The sequence below is a fragment of the Narcine bancroftii genome, chromosome 12 (genome assembly GCF_036971445.1).
Source record: "Narcine bancroftii isolate sNarBan1 chromosome 12, sNarBan1.hap1, whole genome shotgun sequence".
Taxonomy (NCBI): Eukaryota; Metazoa; Chordata; class Chondrichthyes; order Torpediniformes; family Narcinidae; genus Narcine; species Narcine bancroftii.
The window spans coordinates 98859877-98873328 of NC_091480.1; the positions used below are offsets into that span (position 1 = coordinate 98859877).

General features: G+C 40.8%; 1 long non-coding RNA gene across 11 annotated transcripts in view; it reads left to right on the plus strand.

The window, feature by feature from the left end:
- LOC138746752 (uncharacterized) overlaps positions 1 to 13452 on the plus strand; it is a 96274-nt gene that overhangs the window by 285 nt on the left and 82537 nt on the right. For 7 of the 11 annotated variants that reach the window (XR_011347099.1, XR_011347097.1, XR_011347098.1 and 4 more), the window contains exon 1: positions 57 to 203. The exons of 1 other annotated variant lie outside the window; for it this stretch is intronic. This is a non-coding gene — a long non-coding RNA (uncharacterized lncRNA). Of the gene's footprint in view, positions 1 to 56; positions 204 to 1040; positions 1206 to 7877; positions 8318 to 13452 lie in introns of those variants that run through there. 3 more of the 11 variants (XR_011347100.1, XR_011347103.1, XR_011347102.1) reach the window with 3 other exon arrangements.

Consider the following 13452-nt stretch of genomic DNA (forward strand, 5'->3'; position numbering starts at 1 on the left):
GCTGGTGGGATTGTGATGTCACACTGGATTCAACCACAGGTCTATGTGGTGGGGGAGATTTAGGGAAAGGTGGCAGGAGAGATATGTTTGTATTTGAAGATGTGCGATGAAGGAAATGCGTGAGAAAATGGCTGAGTGTACTTTTTGGGGATATGATGTGTAAAGTATATATGTTGGAAAGGACATAACTGTTCTTTAAATAGGTTTGTAAATTGTAAATATAAAACTTAGGATCAGAAATAGTCTATTCAGCCCATTGAGTCTACGCCACCATTTAATCATGAGCTGATCCATTTCCCCACTTAGGCCCACTGCCCGTCTTCTCCCCATAACCTTTGATGCCCTGACTAATTCAGAACTTATCAATCTCTACCTTAAATACAACGAATGACCCGGCTTCCTCAACCACCTGTAGCAACAAATTCCACAGATTTACCACCCTCTGGCTGAAGAAATTCCTCCGTGTCTCTGATCTCATCAAGCGCCCTTCAATCCTGACGTTGTGTCCTCTTGTCCTGGACTCTCCCACCATGGGAAACAACCTTTCGATATCTGCCCTGTCCATGCCTTTCAACATTCACAATGTTCCCTCATTCTCCTAAATTCCAACAGAAACAGGCCAAGAGCTGCCCAACACTCCTCGTATGTTAATGCTTTCATTCCCAGAATCATCCTAGTGAACCATCTTTAAACCCCCTCCAATGAAAGCAAATCTTCTCTTAAATGAGGAACCTCAAACTGCTCACAATTCTCCAAGTGATAAAGCATCAACATCACATCCATGTGCTTCTCTTCTATTCCTCTTGAAGGTGATGCCAGCATTGGACTTACCTTCTTCACCCACTAACTCAACCTGCAAGTTTACCTTCTGGCTCTCTTGCGTGAGGGCTCCACGTCCCTTCGCATCTGGGAATTTTCAATTTTCTCCTCATTTTGAAAATAATCTGCCCATTTATTTTTTTCTACCTGATGCACCATCAATAACTTAAAGACTGGACATTGTAGAGAAACTGATAGACTTTTATTTACAACAGAATGGAGGCACATCCATGCTGGTCGACTGTCCTGGACTGTGGAGGGCGCTGTGGCACGTGGCCTTTATTCAGGGGTCAGTGGGATGAGCCTCAGGCACAGTCAGCGAGGGGCATGACCTAACACATTCAGACATATATACAGTGGTTCACCACATTCATCTTTTGTTTTAAGTAAGTGTCCGGCAGGGTGAAGTGAATTAAATGTTCTTGTAAGTTGAGTCTATTGGGTGGTTGGGTCTGCCTCTGTGACAGTCGTAGTATTGGCTGTGATCCAGGTGTTGAATCTGGGAAACCTGTTTGTTGTCGTCGACGTTGGCTTGGTGCCAGATCTGACATGTCATCCACTGGGGCAGGGTAACATGTCACGGCACTGGTAGTGGTTGATAAAGAGGGTGCAGGGTGGTTGGCAGTGGTCTCTGGGACTCCTGAGCACACCAGGTCCCGATCGGAGCCCATGTCCTCATGCCATATAGGCATATTGAGGGTTGGCGTGGAGGCAATAGACCCTTTCAACCTGTGGGTCAGACGTGTACTTCTGGAGTAGAACCAGCCCTGAGGACATCGGCCAGGACAGCAGCATGGTCCCTAAAGCAGGCTTCCTGCAGAAGGAAAACATCCTTTCATGTGGAGTAGCATTGGTGGTGGTACTCGGGAGTGATCTGATAGAGTGGAGTGCATCAGGGAGGACCCAGCGGCAGTCTGGAAGGTCTCTAGACCCAGGGCTAGGAAGATGGCTTTCCAGATGGTAGTGTACTCCCCTTCCACCTGCCCATTCCCTGGTGGTCATACTTGTGGTGATGCCTCTGGCCAGCAAGTACTGACACAGCCTGTCACTTATAAAAGAGGACCCCTGGTCACTATGAATATAGCAGGGGTACCCAAACAGGGTGAAGAAATTGTGCAGGGGCTTCATAACTGTGGCAGTGGTCATGTCCAGGCAGGGGATGGCAAATAGGAAACATGAGTACTCATCAATGATGTGGAGGAAGTACACATTGCAATCAGAGGAGGGGAGGGGCCCCTTGAAATTAACACTCAGGTGTTCAAAGGAGTGGGTAGCCTTTATCAGAAGCTGCTGTACCTCCAAACTAATAAAGGCCCTGTCCCCGGCAGTATATCGCCTACTTTTGGTGGCAATGGGTTTACAGTCAGGGGTGAAGTTAGCGAACACCAGTGGAGGGGGCGATCTTGAGGATTGAAAGGCTGCAGGTGTTGTGCACAGTGGGTTGCTGGCTGGAAACGATGGGAGGAGAGACCAGGGGTTTCCATGGGTGAAGTGCAATGGGTGATTTAAAAACTTCTGGTTACATACAATTAAATATTGTTTTGAACGTATGAGAGTTTTGGATGGTAAGTGTGAGCAGTTCCTTTGGTCATTCAGCATTCTCACTGCCTGTGGGAAGAAGCTGTTCCTCAGCCTGGTGGGGCTGGTTCGGATCCTCCTCTATCTCTTTCCCGACAGGGCAGGTGAAAGATGTTGTATGCGGTGTGGAAGGGGTCCTCAATGATTTTTCAAGCCCTCTTCAGACAATGATCCCAGCTGATCATGTTCAGAGACTTGACCTGGTATTCCTAGTCATCCAGCCATCCATAGGCCTCTTCATCAGATAGCTCCCACTCCCACAGTCAGCCACTTAAGACCTGCTTTCCACCGGTAATGAGCAAATCGTCCAATTCAAAAAGCTTGGGCAGGTTGGCCTTGTTTCCATTGGAGCTAAGAAATGTGAGAACGGACTGGATCAAAAGATGTCTGATCTGCTCGAACAGGGTAACGAGGAATCGGTTTACTTTTCTGAGACAATCCAGAACTAGAGGTCACAGATAAAATAAAATGTCGCGAATTTAAGACAGAGATTAAGCATTTTTTTCTCTGAGATGGTTTTGAGGGTAATGCAAGCAGAGTTTTTGAACATTTTTAAGGCAGGGTAGCTGGATTCTTGCTACGTGATGGGGTGAAAGGTGACTGTGTGTAGATAGTAAAATAGAGATAATGTTTATGTCAGTTAAGCCATGTTCTTATTGAATCATACTGAAGGCTCACCGGACTTCCCTCCCGCTCCTGATTTGTAAGCTTTTACCATTATAGGTATCTGAGATTCATGCTACCTCAGCAAGAGTTGGAATAGTGTCCAAAATTTCTCCCTGCTGCCATTGGGAAAGAGGTGTAGGGGCCAGAAGACTCACACCAGCAGGTTTAGGAACAGCTGCTCCCCGTCACCATCAGACTCCTCAACGACAAACTCAATCAGGGACTTATTGAAGGACTCGTACTTCGCACATCATTTATTACTGATTTATTTTGTATTGCGCAGTCACTTTGTTTTCATTTCTCTCTTTATATATGTACCCTTTCTTGAGTTCAGTTTTTGCACTACTAATCAGTGGAAATTCTGCCTGGCCCACAGGAAAAAGAATCTCAGGGCTGTATGTGATATTCCTTTGTTAAGAATAAGAAAGAACAGACAGATGCCTGAATAAAAAGGTGGGGGATTGGGATGGGAGAAGATGAGGGATGGAGGAAGGGGAAGGGCAGGAGGGCAGGCTAACAAGTGAGAGATAGATACAGGTGGGCATGTACTTGAGAAATGGTAGTGAGAGGGGGCAGATGGCTAAGAAGGATTACTCTCTGATTGGAGAAGGCTAGAATGATTTAACCTGCCTTGTTTCCCTTTAGTTCAGCAGAAGGACTGAAGAAACCTTAGAGGATTTTAAAAGCATTGTACTTATGCAGAGAACAGTTGATGCAATTTAAATTATTGATTCAAAATCTGAGAACGGGTGGAATAAATGACAGCCAAGGAAATTTAGTTTTGAGGTTGACTGTTGGTGAAAAGAAATGAAATATTGAGTGTAATTGTTATGACCTACACCAGCAGCAATAGAAATTCACCAAGACAAATGCACCTTCAAAACAATAATTTATTAATAATTATTAATAATATAACATTTCTTACTTAACTCTAAACTTAACCCCACTATGCGCTAGTGTGTGTGTGTGTGTGTGTGTATATAAGAATAGTAGATCCCAAACCATTATAGCTCAAGCACAATTCTGAAAAGTCAGATTAAAAGTTCAGTCTTAGAAATTTTGTGTTGAAAGGTAGAGCTTTTAAAACTGTTGTTCAGAAGTAATTATGTTCAATTTAATGGAGTCATCAGATTTCTCAAAACTCTTGGATGCTTGTAGAGTTGCTTTCAGAGAAATGCTTCTTCATACAGATGATTTTTCAACAATTAGCCTCTCTTGCGAGGAGGTTATGGAACTTGCGATTCCCACAATAATTTCACAAACCCAGACAAGGATTGAAATGACCATTACAATGGCCACAGAAGCATTGATGTCTCTTAAAGAAAGTCAGTCGAAGTGGCCATCTTTTCTGAAGCCACTTTGATTCTGTGTTCCTCCTTTGACAAGGAGAACATGATAGCAGTCCTTTCTCACAGAATGTTACTGTATTTCTGACTTTAGATGAATCGAGTTCATCATATTAAAGATGTTTTTTTTAAAGTGTCATAAACACGTGATAACTGCCTCTTTTTGAAGAAACTGCTTCATTTTTCAAAAGCACGACTCATGGCAAATGGTCTCTGGCTTGTCTATACAGGCAAACTAAACAAATGGCTGTTTGAGTACATGGGTGCCTTTCTGAGTAAATATTCATTGTCTTCAGTTTTTTTATAGAACAATCAACTCTAGTTTTATTGCTCTGTTCACAGCTGGACATTGCAGACATAGCATTTCTGGTGGTGTTCTTGGAATGTGTGTGTTTCTCTGTTCCCAATCCACAGGTTACTTCCCTAAAATATATATTATAACTTAAAGATTAATAATAGCATAATTCTGTTATAGGTATGTTGAGAAATGTCCAGGAGTGGTGCTGAAATGATTGAAGTCCAAACCTTGAGCTGAGTAAGCAGGAGCGGCGCTAATGGAGATAAGATTTGTCTGGAGCAGGAGGTTGTTGTTAACCATCATCTAGCTGCTGATTGGAATCGGGGGACCGGAACCTGGATGGTGGATGTGAGCATCAGGCTTGAGATCCAGGTCTACCAAGTGTTTGGATTGCAGGCACTGATTGGTGACTGCAATAAGGGGCTCCTTGGAGGTCCACATCCCAATGTTGCCAGGGGAAATTGCTTGACTATCAATTCAGATTTGGCTAGAGATTTGGATCAATGTCCAAGAAGTCTAACAAAGCTCTTACAAACTGGTTTTATATCTTTGTGAAACTTCCTCCCCCCTTCATCTTTACTGCCTGTCCACTTGATTTTCTCCTGATGTAACGAGATGGCATCCAGGTGTTAAACACAAAGGTGTGGCAAGCAAAGCTGCATCATCTTGAGGGGTAACTTTGGATTGGCTAAGCCATTGATACATGGAGTGAGTTAGATATTGGAAGATAAAGGAATGAAGATAGTTTTAGTTCAAGGTGTATTCACGTTGGGAACAAGCAGTTGGAGAGTGAGTGCACAGCTTTGATGAAAATGAAAGGGAAGCGTTGGTGAGGAGAGATTGGGCAGTGGGAAGAGAAGCTATCAGTGTAATGGGGTACTTTGCAACAGAAGCACAAAAGAAGTAATTATGAGCAAAAATGCAAAGTAAATAGTCAGTAATATGAACAATTACATCAGTGCCTCCCACAAGAAGCCAACACTGCTCGTTGGTTCTCCGGGATTCAAACATCAGATGGTCCTAATGCTTGAAAAGCTGCCAGGAAGTTGTGGTGAGGAATGGTTGCTGAGGGAGGTAACTGAAGCTGTGCAGAAGACCCCAAGGGATTCAAGCACCACTTGCCCCCACCCTAGTTTCACCTGTGGCATGTAATATTGAAAAGAGAAAACAAACCTGACTGCATAAATATCCGTTTCAGCTTCAGGACATCTTTAATGTTTTGAAAGAAATATGGAACAATTGAAATGTAGCCATTATTAGAATCTGCAGTAGTCAGAATGTACTCAGGGTTCTCCAAAATACCAATGATCTGGTTATCTGAAGTATGTTTGGCGAGGGTGGAGGAGGGGCGGGGGGGAAATGGGGAGAAGTGTGGATTGAAACAAAAGGAGTGTAAGAGGAAAAGTTGGGTATTGGGAGGATCAGGGAAAAGAGGAATCAATTAGTTAATTTTTAAAATTTAGAGATACAGCACGATTACAGGCCCTTCCGGCCCATGAGCCTACACCACCCAAACATATAACAGCGGTCACAGCAAGCGAAGGGTGGAGGAGGGGATATGGGTCTATTGTTGAGAGTAGAACCGAGAATGGCCAGACACACAAACAGGGGCATGAAGGATGTCAGCAGTGATGGATTAGGAGACAAACGTTCTGCTAAATGGCTGGAAGAAGAGTCTGCCTGTGAATCAAAGACTCACAGATGATAAAAGCTGGAGCTAAATGCAGTCTGCTAGAGGAACTCAGTGGATCGAACAGCATCTGTGGGAAAAAAGGAATAGTTGAATCTTTGAACATTATTTTTCTTCCACTGATACTTTTCAACCTGCTGAGTTCCTCCAGCAGATTGTGTTTAGCTTTAGTCTGTACATCAACAGATTACCCTTTGAGTTATGATGTCAGATAAGGTAAAGTTGGGTGTAACAAGTCTAGTACATATTCAGTGAGAGGAGTCCATATCATTCATGTGCAATACCCACCTTAGTTGTATCAAATGCTTGGAAGAGAAGGATCAAACTTTTAACAGAGCTGCAAAAGGTTCTAGTCTTGTTTAATAATTGAATTTTGAATAAAAAATGTCCCAATGTTGTGCATACAAAGGTCTAGAATGAAACTGCAGATCAAGCCCACACCTGAACCATGGGAACAGCCAGGCTTGGTACTCGCATTAGCCTCCCAGCCAGCAGAGACAATGTCATAGGATCAGGATTATGGAGTTTGGAAACACATCCACTGAGCAGGTTATTGATGAATAAGCATTATTGATGGCGGCTTCCTTTACCTTACCGATGATTAGTTGTTAGCCAGATTGGATTTAGAACATGGAACCTTACACTACAGGCCCTTCAGCCCATGATGTTGTGTTGACCTACGCAAAAGTACTCCAAAGAAGTACCTCACGCCCATATGCCTATCACATCGAACCAGCCTCCACCACCCCCCCCTCCCAGCAATGCACTCCAGACATCCAGCACATTTTTGTAAAAACTTACCTCTGACATCCCTCCCAAATGTTCCTCCTCTCACCACGAACAGACGTCCTCTGCTGTGCAATTTATTTCCCCCTGGAAATAGGTGCTCACTGCCTCCACCCTTCATAATTTTATATAACACTATAAAGTCACCTCTCGTCCTATATCGCTCCAAAGGAAAAAGCCCCTCTCTTTGTCAACCTTGTTTCCTGTGTCATGTTCTCCAATCCAGGCTACATCTTGCTAAATCTCCTATGCACTCTCTATAAAGAATCGCCGTCTTTTCTGTGATAAGGTGACTAGAATTGAACACAATACTCCAAATGTGGTCTCACCAGAGTTTTAAAGAGCTGCAACATTACCTCATGACTATGGAACTCACTTCCCTGACCAATGAAGGTCAGCGCACCACATGCCTGCTTAACCACTCTATCAACCTTGAGGGATCTACAGATCTGGATTCCAAGATCTCTCTGTTCCTGAACACCAGCCATTCACAACCTTTTGTTTGGCTCTTGTCCTCCTAGGACTCTGCTCAATGTTTATGGGCCCCATTTCCTGTAAAGAAGTCAAGTTTTGGTTACTTCTGTATTTCTCTCCTACCGATGACGTAAAAAATGTATATTTATGTTATGTGAGGTGAAAAGAAAGCAAGGCTCTTATTTGAATGTGCTGTGACCCTCCATTGAGAATGGCCACTATACGCTGTTAAGAATCCTGCTGTTAACCACATACTCCAAGTTCAAGACCCTCCAAAATACTTCACACTTATCTGGATTGAACTTTATCTGCCACTTCTCTGTCCAATTCTCTGTCCTGTCTATATGCCATCTTTTACTCTATCCACCACACCTCCAACCTTTGTTCAGCCTTTTTAAAATTTATTATTTAGCATGGGATAAAAGCCAGTGTTGTAACTGTGCTGGAACATGTGCAGTTCTGGAACCACAGCCTTCATTATGGCAGCCAGGATATCGTCTTCTCCCATAGTCTTTGTGAAATCCAGTTGTTGCAGCCAATTCTTGATATGTCCTGGAGGAAATTAAATGGTATGCTGTGAGGACTTCTGGAGGGAGCTGAGATGGATGATCCATCAAGCATTTCTGGCTCAAGGCACTTACATGATTCGTTTATGTTATGGTGAGTGAGGGATGTGGGTGATAGATTGTATCTGTATCTAGTAAATGTGGGAATATCCTCTGTGCTGCACATGACATCATCAGATATACTTCTGATGCTAAGCAAATGTCAGACACCAGAAAGAGCAAGTATTGGACCAGTATCTCAATGGTGGCTAATTGCTCTGGATAATGTCCCCAGCACAAACCAAGCTATGGAAAATAGCTTTCATGTGTAAATTGTCAAATGAATCCAGTTTTTATATTTGCCAAAGTATCACTTTAAAAAAAAATTAGTTTGATAATTCCTGTCCTTCCATTTGTTTATTTTCAGCTTCAGTCATTTCTCACAATTTTTAAATATTTCCTTATTTTGATAAACAAGTTAAACTTTAATTGGACCATCTTTAGGGACAGTTGCTACCCGTGTCTTTACAGGGGGGAGAAATTTGTTTCTACAATTATCACCTTTAAATACCAAGGACAAAATCAATATTTTGTTGAGCAAGACATTTATTAATTCACACTCATTAACCTCTTGCCCCCAACTGCACAGAATTAATTATATGGTATCGCTTCTCCAATTTGTATTGCAACTCAATTTGTTTCATATTTCCATAGTCCCGTAAAAGCCAATTTGTGGTGCAGTGATCAATTAATATAATCCTTGAATGGCACTGAGACATCCAATGAGCTAAACTCCTTATGGATTAGGATGAGATTGCGTGAACCCCTTACAGGGAGTGAAACATGAACGTCTGCAGACTCTCTGATTGTACTGAAGACACAGAAATGCTGGAGGAACTCAGCTACTCAGCTGGTCACGCAGTGTTCATAGGAGGTAAATAGACATTACCAACGGTTTGGGCCTGAGCCCTTTCTCAAGTGCTTTCACTAAATCATTCTCTACCGACTTTCCTTTTTCACCCCATTCAGTTGCCCCACTGCAAAATTTCTTCAAGGGATGCCTACCCTGAAGAAGTTCTGCTCTTCTGACCTTGAGAAAGGACTCCGGCCCAAAGCATCAATCATATATAGCTTTACCTCCTATGGACTCTGCGAGACTGGCTGAGTTCCTGCAGCATTTCTGTGAACTTTTAACAAACCCAGAAAATACGGCCTTGGTAATTTTGGAGAAAATCATGTGTAAAAATTCTCAGTGGATGGTTCATTTCAGAGAGTGCATACTGCTACACATGAGAATCAAGAGCTCAACAAACTGTTGTACAGGAGTTACTCAAGTGTTTGTGATGGATTCTCTTCTGAACTTCATGCAGAAATTAATTAAAAGATCAGTTATTCTGCAGAGCTCAGATCACCCAGGGATCAGTCTCAACAATTGAAGCAACACATTTTTTATACCGCAGCAATGATGATCATTTAGCTATTTATCCTTCCAATTAATTATCTTTTTTCTCTCTTCTGGTAATGTAATCTGGAGGATTATTCAACAAATTAGATAAGAAACTGGTCAGAACAAAGGGCAGTTTCCATTTGCTTGTATCTGGAGGGTCACCTGATCACCCAGGCAGGAGGCAGGTAGAAATTCATTCCCCCAAGTCATTCATGGTCAGTCCTACCCACAGGTAAAGAAACCTTCCAATTGGTCCTCCCCTCCTCACCTAAGGTCTCCTGAGCCTACTGATGGACCATCAATGACTCCAAAAGACTGAAGTTGAGCAAACTGACAGGCTTTTATTTGCTACAGAACAAAGGTACGTCCATGCTGATCGACTGTCCTGCACTGGGGAGGGGGCTGTAGAACAATCACTTTCATTCAGGAGCCTGTGGGAGGAGCCACAGGTACAGTCGGCCCAAGCAGATAAATAAATACATACAGTAGTTTACCACACCTACCTGGGCCGGCCTCCTAGCCAGCTGCAGGATAAAAACCCAGCACATCAGCGAATTCACTCTTGTTTCCCTTTGAGACCATCCCTGAGCTCCACTTCAGGTCACCAGCTATGGTTAATGCTGAAGGAGGAATTGTGAAGTGTGTGCCGACTGCTATTTGTGCCATACACCCAGGAGAGACTGTCGTGTCTCACCCATTGAAACTTCTAGCTGGATTTGTATATCTTTGATTTTTTCATAAATATTTTATTTTTGTTTTGTCCATAAAGATACATAGAAAAACTCTGCAATATTATATATATCTAAAACCTTTTCTTTAAAAAAAATTAACAAAACACCTTTCCTCCCTTCCATTTCACAGTATAAATCCACATACTGCCAGGGCTCACATTTATGTTGACCATAAAAATTCAATATCGGGAAGTCACTTGCATTTATACTACAGCAGCATTTATTATTATTCTTTTCATTATTGCATTTATAATTATAATTGCCCCCTGTGTGATCCAAATCTGGCTGCCGTATCTTGATAAATATGTCATATTTGTTCTTTAAATTGTATGTATACAACTATTCATCTCAGCAGTTCTTCATGCTACATGTAGAAAGGAGTTAGATTTCCATGTAATTGCAATACATTTCTTAGACACTGCTAAGGCTACTTTAATAAATAACATTTGGAATTTAGATAATTTACTACTTAATTCATTGAAGCTGTCCTAAAGATAATGCTTCTGGTTGACTGTGAAGGCCACCCCTGTTGTTCTTGTTAATATTTTATTAATATCCTGCCAGAAAGGTCTCACCTTCACACATGACCACATAGCATGTACAAACATTCCTATTTCTATCCCACATCTAAAACAGATTACTGATATTTTGGATTTTGATTTATACAACTTAGGTGATGTGAGATATAATTGGTGTAAAAAATTATCTTGCACTAATCCATATCTTATATTTATAATTGATGTCAAGCTGTCCAAACACCAATCAGACCAACATCTTTCCATTATTGCAGCACCTAGATCCAACTCCTATCTCTCTCTCGATCTTGATGGTTTCACACTTCCATCCTGGAGAGCATAATATATCTTCGTTATAGATTTAGGGTTTATTCCCTAGCCAAATTGTTCGGTCAATTTCACTAATTTCAAGTGGGGCCAGACTTGGCCCCCATTTTTCTCTTAGGAATGATCTCAGCTGGAGAAAACAAAAGAAAGTCTCATTAGGCACTCCATATTTATTTCTTAATGGTTCAAAAGACATAAGAGTTCACTCCATATAAAAATCATCAATATATCTTATTCCTTTATTATACCATGAATTCAATATTTTGTTACCCAGATTCATAGGCAAGAACACATTATGGTTTTCTTAATGATAGACTTGCTTTTTTCCCCCAATACACTCATTTATTCCTTGCCATAATTCTAATCCTAAATATTATATAGGGTTATCTGTCTTTGTTATTAACTAAACATTCCACTTAGAAATAAAGTCCTTCGCTGTCCCTTCTTTTTTTGAATTTAATCCTATTCAGATCCAAGGGGAGGGGAAGGGAGGGGGGAGGGGAGGGGAGGGGGGAGGGGAGGGGAGGGGGGAGGGGAGGGGAGGGGGAGGGGAAGGGGGGAGGGGAGGGAGACAGGAGACTGTCTTCTTCAAAAAGGGATGATAAAAATCTCACTTGTGCTGATATATGGTATTTCTTAAAGTCTGGAAGTTCTCCCAGTTTCTAATCCCATGTTAACATTCCCAATGAAATTCTTGGCACTTTGTTATTCTATAGGAATTGCCTTATGTAATTATTAAATAATTGAAAGATATTTTCAGGTAGTGCAATAGGCAACAATTGAAAAAGATACTGTCATCTTGGCATCACATCATTTTAATACAATTTACGCTTCACACTAGAGGAATCAGCAGAACTTTCCATTTCTGTAAATCTTTATTTTTTTCTAACAGGGAAGTGTAATTAAATTTATATAAGTTCTGTAAATTATTATGTCATTACTCCTAAATTTTGGATTCCATCCATCTTCCATTTAAATCTACTAACCTTTTTGATATCTTGCATAATTAAAATTTGTCAGTGGCATTATCTTACTCTTATCCATATTTATTTTATAAACTGATACTCTTTCATATTTTCCTAATGTTGTTTGTAATTTTATCAAAGATTCAGCCAGATCAGACGTATATAATTGCACGTCATCAGCAAATAAACTAATTTTATGTTCTTCGTGTACAACTTTGAAGCCTTTAATATTCGGATCTCTCCTTATAATCTCCACCAGTTCAATAACTAGGATAAAAAGTATCAAAGACAGAGAACACACCTGTCTCCTTGATCTGCTCATGGATAAAACTGCCGTCGTCGGATTGTTGGTTATAATTTTGGCTTGTGGTTTATGATAAGAGTTTTTATCCAGCCAATAAATTTCCTGCCTACACCAAATTTTTCTAATATTTTAAATAAGAAAGACCATTCTAATCAATTGAATGCTTTTTCTGTATCTATAGAGATGGTTATGCTTGGATTTATTGCCATATGTATTATATTAAATAATCTACTTAGACTATTTGAAGAGTGTCTTCCTTTAACAAACCCCATCTGGTCTGTATTTATTTGGTAGATATTGTCACAGTCTATTAGCTAATGCCTTTACCAGTATTTTGTAATCAGCAGTGAGGAGAGATAGAGGACTATATGATGAAGTTTTTAATGAGCCTCTATCTTTCTTTAGTAACAGTATAACTATTAGCAGTTGAGAAAGATTCTGGGAGGGTCTGGGTCTACACTGTCGGGTCTCACATCCATTGTAATTACGAGGCATCAATAAATCTTTAAATTGTTTGTAGAACTTGGGAGGAAACTCAGCCTCCCCGGGAGATTTGTTAGTCTGTAAAATACCCAAGGCTTTTTTGATTTTTTCCTCTTGTAAAAGAGGCATCTAAATCAATTTGTTTTCTATCTTCTAATTTTAGAAGTTCAACATTTGTTAAAAATTTGTCCACCTCATTTTCATCTCCTAACATTTCTGATTCTGATAGTTTCATATAACATTGTCTAAAAATATTATTTATTTGTTTTTATTGCACTTATCATTCTAGATGACTCATCTGCCGTTACCTGCCAAGATAAAGCTTTGTGACCATTGTCCTAATTCATAATATGTTTTAGTTTTTAAGCATAATTTTTCCATTCTATACACTTATAATGTGTTGTATCTCAATTTTTAAAAATTCTCTATTAATCTGTATTTTTTGTAACCCCATTCTAAACCATCTAACTCTGAAGCA